This window comes from Antechinus flavipes, chromosome 1 (assembly GCF_016432865.1).
Source record: "Antechinus flavipes isolate AdamAnt ecotype Samford, QLD, Australia chromosome 1, AdamAnt_v2, whole genome shotgun sequence".
Lineage (NCBI taxonomy): Eukaryota > Metazoa > Chordata > Mammalia > Dasyuromorphia > Dasyuridae > Antechinus > Antechinus flavipes.
In genome coordinates, this window is record NC_067398.1 from 414,762,482 (window position 1) to 414,784,069 (window position 21,588).

Below are 21,588 nucleotides of genomic sequence, written 5' to 3' on the forward strand. Positions count from 1 at the left end.
ACTATTTGAAAAAATAGGGATTGAAGGAGTCCTACCAAACTCCTTTTATGACACAGATATGGTACTGATACCTAAACCAGGTAGGCTGAAAACAGAGAAAGAAAATTATAGACCAATCTCCCTAATGAATATTGATGCTAAAATCTTAAATAAAATATTAGCAAAAAGATTACAGAAAATTGTCACCAGGATAATACACTATGACCAAGTAGGATTTATACCAGGAATGCAGGGCTGGTTCAATATTAGGAAAACTATTAGCATAATTGACTATATCAATAACCAAACAAACAAAAACCACATGATCATCTCAATAGATGCAGAAAAAGCATTTGATAAAATCCAACATCCATTCCTAATAAAAACACTTGAGAGCATAGGAATAAATGGACTTTTCCTTAAAATAGTCAGGAGCATATATTTAAAACCATCAGTAAGCATCATATGCAATGGGGAAAAACTGGAACCTTTCCCAGTAAGATCTGGAGTGAAGCAAGGTTGCCCACTATCACCATTATTATTTAATATCGTATTAGAAACACTAGCCTCGGCAATAAGAGTCGAGAAAGATATAAAAGGAATTAGAGTAGGCAATGAGGAAACCAAACTATCACTCTTTGCAGATGATATGATGGTATACCTAGAGAACCCCAGAGATTCTACCAAAAAGCTATTGGAAATAATTCATAATTTTAGCAAAGTAGCTGGCTACAAAATAAATCCCCATAAATCCTCAGCATTTTTATACATCACCAACAAAACCCAACAGCAAGAGATACAAAGAGAAATTCCATTCAGAATAACTGTTGATACCATAAAATATTTGGGAATCTATCTACCAAAGGAAAGTCAGGAATTATATGAGCAAAATTATAAAAAAGTCTCCACACAAATAAAGTCAGACTTAAATAATTGGAAAAATATTAAGTGCTCTTGGATCGGCCGAGCGAACATAATAAAGATGACAATACTCCCTAAACTAATCTATTTATTTAGTGCTATACCAATCAGACTTCCAAGAAAATATTTTATTGATCTAGAAAAAATAACAACAAAATTCATATGGAACAATAAAAAGTCGAGAATCTCAAGGGAATTAATGAAAAAAAAATCAAATGAAGGTGGCCTAGCTGTACCTGATCTAAAATTATATTATAAAGCAGCAGTCACCAAAACCATTTGGTATTGGCTAAGAAATAGATTAGTGGATCAGTGGAAAAGGCTAGGCTCACAAGACAGAATAGTCAATTATAGCAATCTAGTGTTTGACAAACCCAAAGCCCCTAACTTCTGGGAAAAGAATTCATTATTTGATAAAAACTGCTGGGATAATTGGAAATTAGTATGGCAGAAATTAGGCATGGACCCACACTTAACACCATATACCAAGATAAGATCAAAATGGGTCTATGACCTAGGCATAAAGAACGAGATTATAAATAAATTAGAGGAACATAGAATAGTTTATCTCTCAGACTTGTGGAGGAGAAAGAAATTTGTGACCAAAGATGAACTAGAGACCATTACTGATCACAGAATAGAAAATTTCGATTACATCAAATTAAAAAGCCTTTGTACAAATAAAACTAATGCAAACAAGATTAGAAGGGAAGCAACAAACTGGGAAAACATTTTCACAGTTAAAGGTTCTGATAAAGGCCTCATTTCCAAAATATATAGAGAACTGACTCAAATTTATAAGAAATCAAGCCATTCTCCAATTGATAAATGGTCAAAGGATATGAACAGACAATTTTCAGAGGATGAGATTGAAACTATTACCACTCATATGAAAGAGTGTTCCAAATCATTATTGATCAGAGAAATGCAAATTAAGACAACTCTGAGATACCACTACACACCTGTCAGATTGGCTAAGATGACAGGAAAAAATAATGATGAATGTTGGAGGGGATGCGGGAAAACTGGGACACTAATGCATTGTTGGTGGAGTTGTGAACGAATCCAACCATTCTGGAGAGCAATCTGGAATTATGCCCAAAAAATTATCAAAATGTGCATACCCTTTGATCCAGCAGTGTTTCTATTGGGCTTATATCCCAAAGAAATACTAAAGAAGGGAAAGGGACCTGTATGTGCCAAAATGTTTGTAGCTGCCCTGTTTGTAGTGGCTAGAAACTGGAAAATGAATGGATGCCCATCAATTGGAGAATGGCTGGGTAAATTGTGGTATATGAATGTTATGGAATATTATTGTTCTGTAAGAAATGACCAGCAGGATGAATACAGAGAGGCTTGGAGAGACCTACATGAACTGATGCTAAGTGAAATGAGCAGAACCAGGAGATCATTATACACTTCGACAACGATATTGTATGAGGACATATTTTGATGGAAGTGGATTTCTTTGACAAAGAGACCTGAGTTTCAATTGATAAATGACGAACAAAAGCAGCTACACCCAAAGAAAGAACACTGGGAAACGAATGTGAACTATCTGCATTTTTGTTTTTCTTCCCGGATTATTTATACCTTCTGAATCCAATTCTCCCTACGCAACAAGAGAACTGTTCGGTTCTGCAAACATATATTGTATCTAGGATATACTGCAACATATCCAACATATAAAGGACTGCTTGCCATCTAGGGGAGTGGGTGGAGGGAGGGAGGGGAAAAAAAAATCGGAACAGAATGAGTGTCAATATAATGTAATTATTAAATAAAAAATTTAATAAAAAAAAATTTTTAAAAAATGAAAATGTGAATTTAAATAAAAAAAAAATAAAAAAAAAATAAAAATTTTATAAAGCATTCTCCTAAACACAGAGGCACACTGTGCAACAAATATATGAAAATTTTTCACATGCATGCACACACACACACACTTATGCATATGTGTACAGATTAGATATAAATATAGATTTGGCAAAGGGAAATCACCTTACTTCTTGCCCTTAAAGTTATTTTTTAATCACTTTCACAATTTACATGAGTTTCTCTATCATCAAGACTTTGAGAGTTAGTGCTTTTTAGAATTCTATCTAATACTTTTCTTTGTCACAAGAGGTCTCTTTCCTCAATGTTTCTTAATTTATTTATTCATTTGCAACTGATTTTACAACTGTTAGCCACTCCAATAACCACTGTTACCATCTGCAATCACCAGTAAAATTTTTGCTAGGACCTCTGAATTTCTGGAATTAAAAGATTACTGTCTGGATATAGTCTCATTTGTCTAAGATCAGAAAAAAAATGTCAAACACTAAAAACAAAGGGAGTTAAGCGAATATAGACACCATTGCCTGGTGGGAAACATCTGGTGTATTTCTTTTAATCAGACTTTTAGAAAGGTAGTACAAAGTCGTACTATCACCTCAAAGCTTTAAAGAAAAACAAATGAGAAAAAAAAAGAGCAGGATTGTCATTTTTTGTATTTGTACTTCCTACTCAGCAGCCTTCAAATCATTTCTTCTGGCTTAGCAGTTGATTAGCAGACTTTTCATCTCTATCACAATGTTACAATCATCTCTATCATGTATGGCAAGAAACTGTCCACTACTGTTTTCACATACTTTCTGAAATTAGACTTAGGCAGGGAATATATAAATACATGCCAAAGAAGACTTGCTTCCCTTTTAGGCTATTTCATATTTTTATACATGGGAAAATATCTGAGGACAGACTCTTGAAATTCTTCATATAAAAATATGTTTTTGAGCTAATAGCTAAAGGGAATTAGTAAATTTTAGTAAAATATTCCAGACATAGGGGAGAAAAATGAAAAATTCAAAACAGAGTTTCTGGGTAAGTTTTCATCAATTTATTAAATAAAATAGTTAATAATCAATAAACTGTTGGGCAGAACCACTGCTTAGTAACCAAAGACAAAGCACTGGAGATCCTTGAATGCTTAAATACCTTTAGAAAAAGAGCTGCCCTTGGCAGGTGAAAAGTCAATGCTGATTAGTAAGCAATGAACAGAGGGGGATGGAGTTTCAGATGAAGAGGTAGATTGAAAGCTTTAAGCTCCTCCTGCTGGGAATATGGTTTAATATGAGATTCAGCTGTCTCCAGCAATCTTGACAAAAGATTCCATCTCTGTTTTGTTTTTGTTTTTTTTTTCTTTATGAACTCAGTCATTCTAAAATTCAATTGGAGCAGGGCAGAGATACAAGAGCATAGACTCAAAGCTTTAGGATTTGAATTTACTTAGATTGTATTCTTTTTTATACTCTAAATAGAAGTAAAATCTTCTAGTTGAGTGAGGTCCTCTCTAAGATTGAGAAGCATTTTCCTGAAAGATTTGGGCAATTTCATGCATGTATCAGCAGTGTCATTTAGAAACTGACTAATTGGTAGGCTGGAACTGAATCCTGAATGAGGAAATAGAAAAAACCTTAGACCTAATTTACTCATTAGTTATTAATATGAGGAAAATAGTCACTTGTCTCATAATATATCTTCATATAGATATGAAAGAAAATGGAGTGCTATGTGCTAAGAACAAGAAATAGTTTAGTAAAATATATGAATAATATGAATTGAAATAAATGATCTGGAAATATAAGGTGGGGGTTTAAAAAAGAACTTCAAAATCTCATACAAAGTCATTTACATTTTATCCTATGTCAGTGAGATTTACTGTCATCTTAAATATGAGTGTCATAGTCCTATATTATAGGAAAATTGATTTAGAATCTGTATGATTAAAAATTGGAGACACTAAAAGCAGTGATCTCATTTATATAACTAATGCAATAGACTATGAGAGAGATAATAATTTACTAAACTAGAAAGAAATGCATAAGACTAGAGAGAAAGGGATTGCCACAAAACCTGTTGTAATTAATATCAAAAAAAATTTTTTAAGTCTTATCTTTGACATATATTAGCTATGTAGAAATGGGCAAGGTTCTTGTCCTCTTTGGATTTCAGTTTCTTAATCTACAAATTATAGAGAATATTATTTGTTGGAGACAGGAAACAAAGAGCCAAGAAGAACGTGACTACCTGTGCGTAAACTCTGATACGGTTAGCTAAAACCTTATTATGAACAAACAATACATCCTAAATTCCTGAGACAAGATAATGAGTGTGTCCCAGGAAATTGGCCATTTCCGCCCCGGAACTATAAGGAGTATGCCCCAGGATGTCAGCCACACCTGTGGTCTGACATTCTTCTCTTTACATTGCAATCCCCCACCCAGAAAACGCAGGCAGTCAAACCATATATAACTAAGCTTCTTCTTTTAATAAATGAGACTCTTTCCCACCGCAATGTAGTCTCCCTCCTCTTTCTCGCCCGTTTCTCTTACAGGTCTTGTCCTCCTCGACACCCCACAAATGACGAGGTCCTGCTGGTTAGGACAATTATTGATGATACCTTATCATGCAGTGGAATCACAAATGAAAAGATATATAGTTTTTCAAACTTCAAAGTACTATACAAAATGGTCATAACATTAATTTTACCTAAGCATTTTGGGTCACATTCTGAATCACGATGTAATTTTGACTTTTGTTCTTTTTTATCACCCCTCTAATTACAGAAAAAAAGGAAGGTCATCCAAAAATAGGTGTTTGCCTGTTTTCAGAATCAGAATCAGCCAAAATTTAGAACTATTTAATGCCTATCACTTTGGTGAATATACCATATGAATTTAAGCCTGGATATATCTTCTGTAACAGGACATTTTAATAATTTTAAGTTTGGTGATATGTGATATAGTTTTATTTAGGTTGCATAACATTTGAAAACATAGGACCATGTCCATTTTATGATTAATAATCTATGAATAAAATCTAATACTGTGATATTTCATCCAAATTATTTGACACCCAAAGAAGTATAATTTTAGGAACAAGCACAAAGACATAAGGTAACAGGAAATGCCAAGAAAAAAGAAAGATATAGAGATAGAAAAGAAAGATCATGGAATGTTAGTTCTTATTAGAGATTATTCAAGAGAACTCCTACTTTTAGGAAAGAATCCATTTAAATACAAAGAAACAATTGACTTTCTAAATATAGAGGTAACCTGAAAACCAGGCTACTAAAGCAGATTATGCGCCTTTATTACGATTACTTCTCTCAATCCTGTTTTGTATTTTGATGATTACATGACAATAGTATCCTCAATTCTGAGGACAGTCATTTCTCTAAGATAATAGGGGAACATAGTTAGTATAAATTCTAGGGAAAATTCATTTTTTCACAAACTACATCAAATCTACTACCAAAGCTACCAAATCAAAGAAAGTAATGGATTCCAAAACCTCCTTTAAAATATTCAATTGATATATTTGAGCTGTCAATTGTTGAAATCCATATTTGTTTGGAAAAATTAGCAAGATTCCATTTCTGCTCTTTCTTGAGGAAAAGAAAAAAAAATACAAACCCATCTGTCTTATTTAAGAAGTAGGACTAGGCACAATTGTTTTATGAGAGAAAGTTGGATTTCATCAAGAATTCATTTATCACCTTTACATTCAAGGATCTGGAATATCAATTCAAATTAATTTTTTTGTTAGCAAAAATGTTCGAGTACATTTTGGAAAGTACCCTCTCAAAGTCATCTGTAACTATATGAGTGTCATAGTTGAAAAGATGTGCAGAATAATGATCATAAACAATCTTTACAAAAAGGTTTTCATTGTAAGTTCAGTGCCATTCCACTGATAGAAGTGACAAGCCCTAGAAATAGTGTTCATGATTTTTAGCATCACTAATTACCTATCCAAAAGAGCAGTAGCATGCACAATAATTGAATGATGTGGAATGGTTGCAAAAATGAAACTGGAGATTAAGTTAATTGGATTTTAAAAACTCACACACAGAAGCCTGAATGCTTCCTGAAGCCTGATTATATTTAGTGAGGCTAAAATCATTTCCCTGATATTATAATCTAGACAGCTAGGATCTTATTATCAATTTTTATGAGTATTCACAATTAAACTTCAGTGAATTTAAAAAGAGCTTCTTCAAAAGCTAAATTCCTCTGAGAGCTTTTAGATGCCTGAAAGTAATTACATTTGTCCTAGTAGGAAAACAAACTTCTTTAGAATAAAATTCTAGAAAGCACAAGAAAATCCCTAATGCTTTTACTAGCCTACTATTATTTGTCACTTTCAAATAAAAAAATTTGAAAAAGTGAATCTTTACTTCCATCTTTTAGTTTAAATTACTGTAGCTCATGTTATACATTGCTTATGATATCACATGCTTTTAGAAAGAACTGATTGGGGGGAAAGTAGCATGAAGTTATTTATATATATGAGATCGTAAAAAATAAACCACTTTTGGATAAGTTTGATGAATTCAAATGCTTAGCACAGTGCGTTGGTACATAGTAAGTACTGTATAAATGCGAGTTATATTGATAATAATCTTGAGCTTAAAAGGGAAATTTCTTATCCAGCCATTTTATTTTGATAAATTAATAAATATGTTATATAATCTGAGAATATTCAAACTCATATTAAAGAATTAATATGTGTTTGCTTAACAGTACTTAAAATATTTATTAAAATGATTTAATTGTTTATTAATTTAAATGAATACTTACAATCATCACATAAGAAACACAGATATAATCTATACTTTTGTGGTATCATTTTTACAAAAATAGTACTATGTTTCAAATTGGAAGTATTTTTTCTGCTAATTACATTTTGTGTTAAGTCTGTGAACAAAATTTTCCCATATCTATGGGTTTTGGGGTTTTTTTGCATCTTTTTTAAATTTGGCACCTCTAGCTAAGAAACGTCCCTCATTTGAAATTTGACTAGCTCTTTACATGCATAGCATTTGTACTTATTGTGAGTGAATGATGCCATCCTTCTAGAGTGCCTTATATTGTAATGTTGCTTCATTTTCTAATATAGCAGAAATAATAGCCTGAAGAATAGGAAACCATTACCACTTCATGAGCTTTAGCTAAACCAACTGAGCTAGAAAGTCATATTCCAAAGAGTTATAAACTTGACATCAGAAGATTTGATTTGTTCTAAGGCATTGTTATTTCCTACCTGTTTAACCTTGAGGAAGTCATAGGATCTCAGTTTCTTCAATTTCAGGAGGAAGTTTATTAAATTAAAACATAACAAAAAGCTTACTCTTAAGCAAACTTCAAATCTTTTGCTTCTATGCTTAATTTTTTTTTTTTAAATTTCTCATTCTTTGAAACTTTGACCTTTGTTCCCACCATCTATAAACTGAGAGAGGAATGCTGTCCTCATAAGATTCTCAGAATGAAGATAATAATGATAGTTTTATACAGATTTTTTTTTTAATTTTTCAAAATTTTTATAATAGTTAAGTTTATTCTAGTAAGAACTCTAAGAGAGGTGATTTTGTTATCCCCAATTCATAAATAGAGAAATTCAGGCACACAGAAGTTAAATAATAAACTCCGGAGTTATACAGTTAAGCAATAACTGGGACAGGAAATGAACACATTACATTTTGTAAACCTTAAAGTTTAGCATAAATATATGCCATTTATTATTAAGTATGTATTTTTCAGCACTCTTTAATTTAACCCTTAATTTGACTTTGAATAGAGAATTGCCAAATGACAGTGTTAATAAGTGTAACTATATACTTCTACTTTTCTACTTGAGCTTAAATTTATAAAAGCATATACACATATATGCTTTTGAATGTGCATATATCTATGTGTGTGTTCATATATATGCATATATTTGCAATCAAGTTAACTCTTTGTAAATACTTTTTTCCCCCATCTATTCACAACTGTCTCTTTAATAATGTGCTCTATATTTCTCTCAGATCACTGGTCTACAGTTATCAGTCTCTATTCCCTTAAAAAAAAAAAAAATTGAAACACTTAAGTTTCTACTATCTTATGGTACCTCTTTCATTTCCCACAGTTTTTCAAATATTACTAACAGTAGCTCAACAACTGCACCTGCCAATTCTGTCAGTAACCAAGAATACAGTTAACAGCTATTGGAGCTACTAAGTGGAGCAGTGAATACACGATCAGTCCTGATTTCAAATCCAGCCTGAGATTCTTGATACAAACTAGCTGTAGGATTCTGGAGAAGTTGCAATCCCAGTTGTCTCACAAAAAAATAATTGTTGAGGTCTAGCTTTGGGGTACTTAAATGAAATTAGGGTTAAGGTCTAGTAGCAGGTTTGGGGTACAGATTCGGCACAAGGGGGTCTAGTAGAGGCGCGAGTTCCCAATAAAAGCATTTATTGGCCCAGAGAGCTAGATTGATAAAAGAGGTTTATTATTGGATAAGCAAAGTTAAAGTATAGGTGAAGGTAGAGATAAGGAGGGCACTGGACAGAGGGTCCAGTGGACAGAGGGTCCTCACATGGTAGTCATGTTTGAAATCTCTGCAAAGAGGGGTTCCCAGCGTGGTCTTTTTATAATAGGACACTTAGCTCAAGGGGCTTTCGGGTGTAGCCCCAAAGTTGGCTCATATCTAGGTGGGGCTGGGAACAGGTCAGATCTTCCTTTGGAATTCAAAGGGACCAGGATTTGTGAGTTAAAGGGCAATTTACATTATTAACTAGGAGAGGTGGGAATCTAGAAAGGAATCTTTCCCGCAGCAATAATAACAACAATTAGATAGTGTTGTGAGATTTGCAGAATGCTTTACATATATAATCTCATTTTGTCTTTTCAACCACACCAAATGGTACATGTTATCTCAATTTAAAGAGGAGGAATTGAAGTAAAGAGATTAAGTGACTTGCCCCGAGTCATATATCTAGTAACTGTCTGAGACATTATGTTATAACAGAAGGAACAGAATCATAATTTTTTAAAAAAACAAATTATATTAGAAGCAAATGAAAGCTAATGACTCTATGAAATATCAAGAATTAGTCAACCTAGAAAATATGAAAAAATGGAATAAAATGTAAAAGACCTCAATGGAAAAACAGCTGACTTAGAAAATAGATCCAGAAGGGAAAAATTAAAAATTATTGGTTTACCTGAAGGCCAGATCAAAAAAAGAGACTGGATAGTTTTCCTCAAGAGATTCATCAAGGAAAACTGCCTGATATTTTGAAAAAAGAGGGGGAAATTGTCATTCAAGGAATCCATATCTCACATTCAGAAAGAAGTCCCTATGAGAAAAATCCCCAAGGAATATTGTTGCAAAACTACAATCTTAAGGTAAAAGTACTACAAGCTGCCATTATATATATGTGTGTGTGTGTGTGTGTGTGTGTGTGTGTGTGTGTGTGTGTATCAAAAAGCAAAGTCAAGATTATCCAGAATCTAGAAGCTTCTACAGAGGCTCTCTAATACTATATTTTGAAATGCAAAGAAGCTAGGGTTACAACCAGGAATTAACTACCCAGCAAAACTGAGCATCACCTTTTAAGGAATACAATGGAGCTTCAATGAAGAGAATTTCATTCATTTCCATTGGGGGGAGGGAAACACAGTACTAAACAGAAAATTTAATCTCCAAACACAGATTCAAGAGAGGCATAAAAAAGTAAATAGAGGAAATATATATATATATATATAATTTTAGGTTAAACTTTATATCCCTAGATAGGAAAAAAAATCTCTAAATTTTAAGAACTATTTTATGACTGGAGCAGACAGAAGGAAGGCATCACATGCAGGAAGGGTGTGACTGTGAATAGACTCTGACATGAGCATATCAAAGAAAAAGACATTAAGGATGGGAAAAGGACAGTTCTGAGAAGAAGAAAGGGGGACAAATTAATTACATTAAGAATCACAAAAGCTCTATTACAACAGAGTAGTGAGAGGGAGTAGCATTGTCTGAATTTTGTTCTTATCAGTTTGGGCTTAAAGAGGGAATAACTTAATTATTCATTTGGGTATAGAAATTTTATCTAACCCTATAAAGATGATAGACAAAATAGAGGAAGGAAAGAAGAGGGGATGGATAGAAAAGAGAGCAGAAACTCTTTTAATAAGGTAAGAGAGGGGGAAGGGTGATAAAAGATAAGGTAGTGGGTGGGATGGGTCAAAAAAAACCCAAACACTTTAAGGACAGGGTGAAAAAGAGAGAACAAATGTATATACAGGGGAGAAATAGGATAGAGGGGAATACAGAGTAACTGTAAAAGTGAATTGGATTAGCTCTTCCATAAAACAGAAGCAAATAGCATAGTTGATTAAAAAACAGAATTCTAAAATGTTTTATTTACAAGAAACATATTTGACACATAGAGATACATACAGAGTAAAGGTAAAGGCTGGAACAGAATTTATTATGCTTCAGCTAAAGAAAAAAAAACAGAGATAGTAATTGTGATCTCAGATAAAGCAAAAGTGAAAATAGATTATTATTATTAATATAATTATAATATTGTTATTATTATTAAACGGAATAAGGAAAAAAGTACACTGTTGTAAAGGATACCATTAACAATGGAGTACAGATGCTAGTGGCATTTAGTACTAGATAATAGAGTAGTGAATCAGTGGAATGTATTTGATATTCATGTAACAATAATCAATGCCTATATTAATCTAATATTTGATAAACCCCAAACTCCAGCCTCTGGGATAAGAAAGACTATTTGGCAAAAAATTCTGGGAACACTTGAATACACTATGTCAGAAACTTGGAATAGACCTACATGTAACACTCCATACCAAATTAAGATCAAAATGGGTACATGAGCATAAAGTTGATTCCATAAACAAATCTGGATATTAATGAATAATTTACCTATCAGATTTTTGGAGAAGGGAGAAATTTATCACCAAAGAATAATTAGAAACATTATGAAAGACAAAATGGACAACTTTAAGTGCATTAAATTAAAATTTTTGCATAAACAAAACCAACAGAAACAAAATTAAAAGGGAAATCCAAAGGTGAGGGAAATATTTGTAGCCAATGTTTCTGAAAAATGTCTCATTTTAAAAAACACTGTATCAACTTTATTGGAATACAAGACTTTCCCCAGTTGATAAGTGATCAAAAGATTTCAGCAAACAATTTTCAGATGACAAAATTAAAGCCATGTATAGTCATATGAAAAAAAGTTCTACATCACTATTCTTTAGAGAAATGCAAATGCAAACAACTCTGAGGTAATACCTAATGTAGGCTATGTCCAAAGAGCTATCAAAATTTACATACACTTTGACCTTGCAGTGTCTTTACTGGATTTTTATCCCAAGGAGATCATAAAGGGGAAGAAAAGACCCACATGTGCAAAATGTTTGTAGCAGCTCTTTTTGTGACAGCAAAGCATTGGAGAATGGGTAGAGTCCAATCAATTGGGGAATGGTTGAAAAAGCTGTGATATATGAAGATAATGGAATACTACTGTTCTTTAAAAAAAAAAAAAAAAAAAAAAGGATGAACAAGCTGATTTTAGAAAGGCCTAGAGAGTTTTGCACGAACTGATGCTGAGCATAACAAGCAGAACCAGGAATACATTGTACACAATGATAGTAAGAATGTTTTATGATCAACTATGAAATGCATAATTCTTTTCAGTGATTTAGTGAAAAAAAGTATCCCAATAGTGTTTGAATAGAAAATGTCATCTGTATCTGAAAAAGAACTATGGAAATTGAATGTAAATCAACACATGCTAGGCTCACTTCTTCTTCTTCTTTTTTTTTTTTTTCATCTCCCATTAGAGAATCGTTCTTTTTTTTTTTTTTTTCCAACATGATTCATAAAGCCATGTGTATTAAAAATAAATAAATAAATGAGGGGGGAGAACATTCCTCACAAATAGTTCATATTAAAAAAAAAAAAACATTTTGATGAGTTAAGAGTAAAAGCTTCAGAAGTATATGGATTCTGTTTTCCTTTAAATGCCACTTGAATTTGATGCTATGACAAATGTTACATAATGAATCCCCCTTTGAGAAACCAAAACTATTATGTAAAAGTTGTTATATTCCATGATTATTCATAGGTATTTCCACTTTCATTTAGGGAGTTCTACTATGCTATTCATTTCTTTACCTTTTGTGTCATTACTTGGTCAATTATTTCATTGTCTTTAAAAAACGAATTTGCATATTTCCTTACAGTACTAATATTTATGGCAATAAATCAATTTTTAAATTTATTTTTTATTATTTCAATAGCATTTTATTTTTATAATTATGTGTAAAGGTAGTTTTAACATTTATTTTTATTAGATTTTGAATTCCACAGTTTTTCTCTCCCTCTTTAATCTTTCCCCTACCCATGACTGAGTCATCTGATATAGATTATATATTACAATCAATTTAAACATATATCCTTATTAATCATGTTGTAAAAGAAAAATCAAAACAAAGAAAACACATTTTTTAAAAGCAAACCAAAAAATTATGTAAATAATATATTTAAATCCACATTCGGTCCCCATTGTTCTCTCTCTGAATATGGATAGCATTTTCTGTTTCAAGTCTATTGGAATTGTCTTGGATCAATGTATTGCTGCACAAAACAAGTCTATCATAAGTAGATAATAGATAAGTTTCAGATCTCCCAAGAAGATATTGCCTCAGAATCCCATAGAACTATAATCCCATAGCACTATAATGGATATTTTACAAATATAATCATTTATTCATAAAACATAGATACTTCAATTGTCTATTTAAGTTAGTCACACTTTAGGAAATAGATAAATCAGTTCTTTGACCCCAAAGTGCATGCTTTCTGCCATGTGCAGCATTTTGATTTTTCTTACTCTTGTTAATAGTTGGAGTATGATCAGGGAATATTAAATTCTGCAAATATTAAATATATATATATATATAGTTTTATATGGCCCTGCCTCCTTCAAATAGTATAATCAAAAGTTGATTTACTTTCAGCCATGTCAACCAGTGATAACTGTGTATAAAATGGTTCAATGGGAAAAGCTAATATTCTACATTTGCCAAAATTACCACTGTATAATCAGATATATAAAGAGAGATATGTGTGTATTGTGTGTGTTGTGTGTGTGTGTGTGTGTATGTGTGTGTATGTGATTGTATTCCCAAATAAGGGAAATATATGACTTATGACTTTTACAATGTAGTCAGGAGAACATATTTCTTAGTCCCCTCCTCCAATATGCAACAGCACTCAATAAACAAAACATTTAAAAAATTAATTTTTTATATTTACATCAAATGTGACAGTCATCTGCATATAAGAACAAAAAAGCCCAAAATAAGTCTAAAGGTAACAGCTGGTAGCAAAAAAGGCACAAACTGTTAATTTATAAACACAGGTTTTGAAAGTGTTGAGAAATATACAGAAGAAAAAATATGTGCTGTCATTTAATATAAGAATTGGCAACATCAGATGTTAAACTTGTTGGAAAATTTATGTGAAAAATGTTGGGAATGTCAGGCTTCAGGGGTGTTAATTTTTTTTTTCATTTTTTTAAATTAATGAAATATCGTGTTTCATGTTATAATTAATTCTATGCATGCTTATCTCTCCTAAGTCATTGTAGACTGCTAGAATGAAGACCAAATTATTTTGTTTTTCCTTTTTATGTCCCTCAGCATCTACTAAAAGACCTAACATATAGTATGTAGTATACACATAACTTTTCAGATCAATTCCTTTCAGAGTTTCCTAAATTGTCTTTCAAAGAATTTTGTCTGCTTTGGAGAGCAGGGTAAGGCTCAATAACTGTCAAAATGTTTTTTGGACTGATAGTAATGATGATTTTCCTTTGATTCTCCCATCCCTCACAAAAAATTTAGTCATTATGGAGACATCATGTTAATCACAAAATCCACTGAATTCTTTCATATTATACTAATTCATAAGGAGATTTTATACATATTTATATACATATTGGAGCTATGGAACATTGTGGATGACAGATAATTAAATATTGATTGTTTTGTCCATAACCTGGGATATTTGGATATTGGGAGGAATTCTATTTGGAAATGATGTTATTGAAATGGAGAGTGCCAGTTAAAGATTAATTTAATGCAAAGGCTATAAATATTTCCACAGTATTTGTGCTGATTTTTGTTAGTGTCCTGGTGCTTATTTGTATTAGATGTACATGTTGCTGAGTGTTGTGTTTCAGTATTTATTTACATGACTCTTTGAATCATGGATCTTTTACCATGCTTTTACCATGGCATTATAAAGTGGGCAGCCTCGCTGTTGTCCAATCAAATTGGTATGCTTTCTATCCTTTACACACGGTATTCTCTCTTTGCTTTCCACAGGCTCTTCACCAAGCCTGGAATAAATTCCCTTATATCTGCTTCCTATAAATGCTTAACTTCCTTCAAATTTCAGTTGCATATCTCCTAACTATGTTAGACCTTGCTTGATGACTTCCAAGTGCTAGAATCACTACCACTCCCATTCTTTGAAATTACCTTGTATTAATTGGTACTTTCTTTAGTCTCTTTTACTTAACCATCTATATGTCATTTACTTAATACCAGATAAACTCTATGAAGGCATAGAACTTTACTTTTGTTTGGGGATCCACAGAACCCAGGATAGATTAATTATATAGTAGGTGCATGAGAAATGATTTAGATTTTGCAAAGGAATATTTTCCTTTAAAGTCATAATCATAATATATAATTTAATCCTCAACTGGGATTATCTCCCTTCCTTCCATATTTCTTGCCAGGGTGGGATGTGTAGGGGAATAGACTCATACTTTAGCTTATTTACTATATAACCTAGCCCTTTGTCCAAGTCCAAGTCCAAAATCCACCTTTGGCTCTAGTCTCAGGCATCTGGTTTCTCAGAATTTCTTTGCTGAGTTGCTTGGCTATAACATACCATGCAAAATCCTGGCTCTAAGGTTGCCATGGCTCAAAATCTAACTCTGTTAAGAATCAGTGCTGGCACATGAAACTAACAAATACAAATACAAAATAGAAAAAAGACATACCCTAGAATAAGATAAACTTGGAACAAAGGGACAAAAGGAAGGACATGGGAATTCTTTCTTCCCCTCCTCTGCTCTCTGTTATTCTGTCTCTGTATCTGTGTCTCTTTCCCTTTGGCCTCCCTCTCTCCCTTCTGCTCTGCCTGCCCTCTGTCTTTCTCTGTGTGTCTCTCTTTGCTATCTCTATCTCCCTGTTTCTCTCTGTGTGTATCTTTCTCTTATATACATATATTTATTTCATGTGTATATGTATTCACATACATGTAAACATTTGTATGTATGTATGTATGTATGTATGTGTGTATATATATATATATATATATATATATATATATATATATATTAACTAACTACTAAAGGAACCCAATTTTTAAAATGTTTAAATAAGATAGTATATGAATGTGGAGTACTAATGTATTGTGAAAAAAGGGAGAACTAGATGTTTTCAAAAAAGACATAGAAAAATAATATCAACTGCAATAGAGTGAAATAAATGGTACCAGACAAAAATATATACTATAACAAAAATACTGTAAAACTGAACATGTTTTAGGACTTGTATAAACTGATGAAGAATGATCTAAGGAGAAAGAAAATACAAACTGATATAGTCAGAGCAATGTTTGTGAAAACAAGTAACTTCAAAGTTCTAAGAGCTATGATTAAAATTTGATTCTAAAAGATAAATAATGAAATATGATATTCATGATATAGAAGTGATGGAAGTAAGGTACATACACAAAAACATATGTGTATATGTATATGTATATGCAATTTTCTATAGTCTTTGAGGGGATTTAGTTTGCTTGATTATGCATAGTTGTTATGAGAAATTTGTTTTTCTTTCCTTTCTTTTTCCACTTATGTGGATAATCATGAAAAAAGAGGAAACTGATTTCTGTTAATATTTTAAAGATGAGGTCATTTTATTAATTTTATTTAAATGTTATGTTTTGTTATAAGTACTGAGGAAAATGAGGTAATAAATCTACACTGTAAATGTAATGAAAAGAATATAAATAAGACATTTTAATAGCATAATAAAATATATGAACAATGTAAAATGAAAAGCAATTTAATTTTGCCATAGAAACAGAATTTTCAGAAATGTTATCAAAATTCAAGAGGAACTTAATAATTTTAAATGAAAAATAAGGATCAATATTTAGTTATATGGCATTACCTTTCAATCTTCCAAACATTATTAATGTATTCAATCAGTAATCCTTTCTTTGGCTGCCAAAATGTAGTCACAAATCTGAAGCAGAATAAATAGGTCATCTGAAGCTGAATAATAGATCTACTACTCATTGTGACCTTACTATTCAACATTTTGAAAACTAATTAAAAAGAGGTCTAAAAATCTTAAAAACGTTCTATGTACTATCTTCTTGGAGTTCCTTGATGAGCATCAACAACAATGTTGCTATTTCTATTTCTTACACACACGTGTGTGTGTGTGTGTATACACAGATTTTTTTTTTAATTTGAAATAGTAAAGAATTATAGTACTTATGGACATGTGTTGTGTCTCATTGTGCTAAGGAAAGATATTGAGAATGTGAAAATGTTCATTGTGTATGATTACAAAGCATTTGTTTTTGGTTAGCGTTATAATCGCTTTTGATCTTTTTTTTAATTTGAATATTCTAAATGTATTCTTGCCTAAAATTTCAATTCTTGTAGATAATTTGGCCATCTTGAAATATTTTATCCTCTTTATTAAAGATACCTTCATTTTAGTATATGTTTTGAGAAATAGACATCTGTTTGATACCTCCTTTCCTTTTAGTGATTCCTTTCTTTGGGAAAATATCTTTCCTCTAAACTATCAAAGGATCATCTGAGCAATAAAAGCCCCAGTAACACAAATATTTAACAGAAATGGAAACGCAAAGTAGGATTTTTAGACATTGTGACCCCATGAGAGGTTTCTATATTTCTACTGATTTGAGATATAATGCTTGCCTGCTTCAGCTACTTTGTGGCCATTGTTTTCATCCACCCATTCCACTAAGGGAAGTTTTCACATTTTGGGGGTAGACATTCCCTAAGTAATGAACCAGTTTAAAGTTCATAATTTATCTTTTTCTTAGGGAGTTGATAAGTTAATAGCTTGTTCTATTTCTTTTTCTAGAATGGGACTATTTAACTAATTTATTTCCTCTTCTGTTAATTTTAGAAATCTATATTTTTCATTCCTCCATTTCATTTAGGTTATCAGATCTATTGACATAAAGTAGGGCAAAATAATATAATGGTTCTCTCTGGGAGCAAGTTTCTTGGGGAGGTTTTCTGGAGGCAGCCTTAGTTTCGGTTAAGAATAATAATCACCCAAAATGCAGTCAGCTGGTAAAAATGCAAACATTTATTTTCTCCTTCCAAAATAGCCCGATTAGTTGAGGCCTATCTCTCTGCTTGGTTTTAAGAGCTCTTGTAGTTTTGTCCTTTGCTTTCTTCAGCCTCCAACCAGCACCAAGTTGAATCTGTGTGCCTCCAAGAGAGAGCTTCTGGCTCTCAATCTCCCAGAGTGCCCTGTGTCTGTCCCAGAGTGCTTCTCTCCAATCTAATTCAGCTAAACTCCCTGACTGGGTTCACTGAAGCTCTATTTATGATCCTTCTTCAAGAGAGGGATTGTGGGATTTCTCCCAGAGTACTCTCTGGCCCTAAGAGCTTCAGGGGAGGTGTGAATTCACAAAGTTACCAAGTTTACTTTGTGAAGCTCCCCTACTTGTGAACTCCAATGAGTACTTAAATACTTCTTGCTTATATGAGCTCTCTAAAGGTGTGAACATAAGCATTGCATCAATTAGTTCTACTTAGTACCTTGTTTCAGGTTCTGGCCCAAAACATCTCCTTGTAAGATCAGATCAATGATACTGAACCATGCTAAATTAGATAATTATTGTCTCTATCAACTCTAATGACTTAACAGTTTGTAAAGATTCCAACAGAAAGTCCCCTCTCTTCATTTTTGATACTAACAATTTTATTTTCTTCTTTCCTTTTTTGTAATCAAATTAATTAAAGGTTGTTTTTTTTTTTTAATGAAACCAACACTTAGTTTTTTTTCTTAATTCAATAGTTTTATTTTTTATTTTCAGTTTTATTAATCTTAACTTTTATGTTCAGAATTTCAAATTTGGTATTTAATTAAGGGTTTTTAATTTGTTTTTTTTTTCTAGTTTTTTTTAGTTGCAAGCCCAATTTATTGAATTTCTCTTTATCTGTTTTATGCCAGTAGGCATCTAGAGATACAAAATTTCCCCTAATAAGCACTTTGGTTGCATCCCACACATTTTGGCATGTTGTCTCATTATTGTCGTTCTCTTGTATGAAATTATTGATTGTGTCTGATTTGTTGTTAATCTCACTCATTCTTTAGGATGATATTATTTAGTTTCCAAATAGTTTTTGTTCTATTTCCCCCTGGCCTTTTATTGCATGAAACTTTTATTGTATCAAGACCTGAAAAAAAATGCATTTATTTTTTCTGCTTTTCTGCATGTGATTTTGAGGGTTTTATGCTCTGATATATGGTTAATTTTTGTATAGATCCCATGTCCTGATGAGAAAAAAGTTTATTTTTTTCTGTCTCCATTCAATTTTCTCCAAAGGCCTATCACACTTAACTTTTCCAGAATTCTATTTACCTCAACTTCATTCATATTTATTTTGTGGTTTGATTTGTCTAGTTGTGCTAAGTAATTAGAGTTGATCTAATCTTACAAGAAGATGTTTTGGCCAGAACCTGAAACAAGGTACTAAGTAGAACTAATCAATACAAGGCTTGTGTTCACACCTTTACTCATTGGAGTTCAATGAGTTCATACCTCCCTTGTAGCTCTTTGGGCCAGAGAGCACTATGGGAGAAAACCCATAATCCCTCTCTCTGGAAGTCCCTTGCCAAGAGGGATTCTGTCTTCTCATGTTTGGATTTTGGGAAGTCTGCATCATAGCCTGGCTATAAAAGGCACCTGTGTCCACTGTGGCACAGCGTCTTATGAGTTCCTCTAAAGGAGCATCCTTGCGCAGTCCTAGTATAATTCTTCTGCAAACCTCATTAGCATTTTCCTTAGCAAGTTGCCTTATCAAGATGTCTGTTATTGCATTTTCTCCATTTGTTCTTATGATAGCTGTCTGCAAGCGTCCCACAAAGTCAGCGAAGGGTTCATTTGGCCCTTGTGTTATTTTTGTGAAGGCCCCCCCTTTCTTTTGTTTTAAAACATAGGGGGTTTCTGAGGGGGTACACATAAATCCATCAATATGGGCCAGAACTTTGTAACAGATATACATGGTATACATAAATCCATCAATATGGGAGGCATTATACATAATTTACATGAGCACATAGCAATATAACACAGGCTAGTGGTAATGTAACAAATAACATGAATCAACATGAAAATTTAACTACTGCAAAAGTCTCATCAACAATCTTTCATCTCAAGAAATCCAATGATTCTTGCAATTGCTTAAAATACATAAGCACATAGTAATATAACACAGGCTAGTAGTAATGTAACAACATAAATCGACCTGAAAATTTACAAATGTCCATAAGTCCTAGAAATAGTCCATAAGGAATCCATTGTCCATTAGTTCATGCGCCAGGAATCTAATAATTCCTGTAAGCTCTGAAGTACTGCAAAAAGTCTCATCAACAATTTTTCATCTCAGGGAATCCAGTAATTCTTGCTGGTTTTTCAGGAACTGAAAGCTGAAGATTTTAAAGTTCTTTTGACAGTCTCATTGTTAGCCATCTGATTCCTTTTCCACCTGTGGAAATATAAGCAGATCCTCTTCCCCAAGCAGTTAACCTATCTAATTCTCTTCTATTTACCACTTTTGGGATTTCTCCTCATCATCTGGCAATTACATTGGAGTTGTTTGCATTGGATATTGTCTTGTTGTCTTAAAAGGCCTGTATTCTTCCCAACTGTAATCCTGATTGCTTTTCTGTTGGTTGATGACATCAGAGTTCTGAATTTCTAAAGTCTCTCTGGATGTAACCTCAGCTGCTATCATGTCCCACCTGTCCTTTGATTGATACTTTGGAGCTGGGCCTTGCCTCTCATTCTTCTGGGTCAATATACATTTAGAAGCCCAGTGAAAGCCTCGGTTACATTTTGGACATGGGGTTTTGGGTTTTCTCTCACCCTGTCTTCTCACTCTATCTCCATATCTACAATGAGCTCTCAAATGTCCAATTTTTCTGCACTGAAAACATCGACGAGTTTCTCTAGAATTCCTCTGCCAAGAAGGACCTTGTCTTTCCATGTTCATCATAGTCTGGGCATAATAAGCATTTGTGCCCACTGTGGCACAGCATCTTATGATTTCTTCTAAAGGAGCATTTTTGTCTAGCCCCCATATAATTCTCTTGCAAATCTCATTGGCATTTTCCTTAGCCAAATGTCTAGTCATTATTTCTGTGGCAGCATTATCTCCAATGGTTCTTATTACAGCTGTTTGCAGACGTCCCACAAAATCTGCAAAAGGTTCATTGGGACCTTGCTCTATTTTTGTGAAAGCATTATTTCCATCTTTCTGTCCAGGGAGAGAATTCCAAGCTTTTATTGCAGCCTTAGAAATTTGCTCATAGACTGTTATGGGATAATAAATCTGTTCTGAACTCTCTGCATACTGACCTTCACCAGCTAGTTGGTCAAAAGTGATTTGTACAACAGCTCCTTTTTGCCTATTGCGTCCCAAATTAAAAGGAGTGTATTTTCTCTCTTTTTGACCTGAGGAGTTGCCGTAGTAAT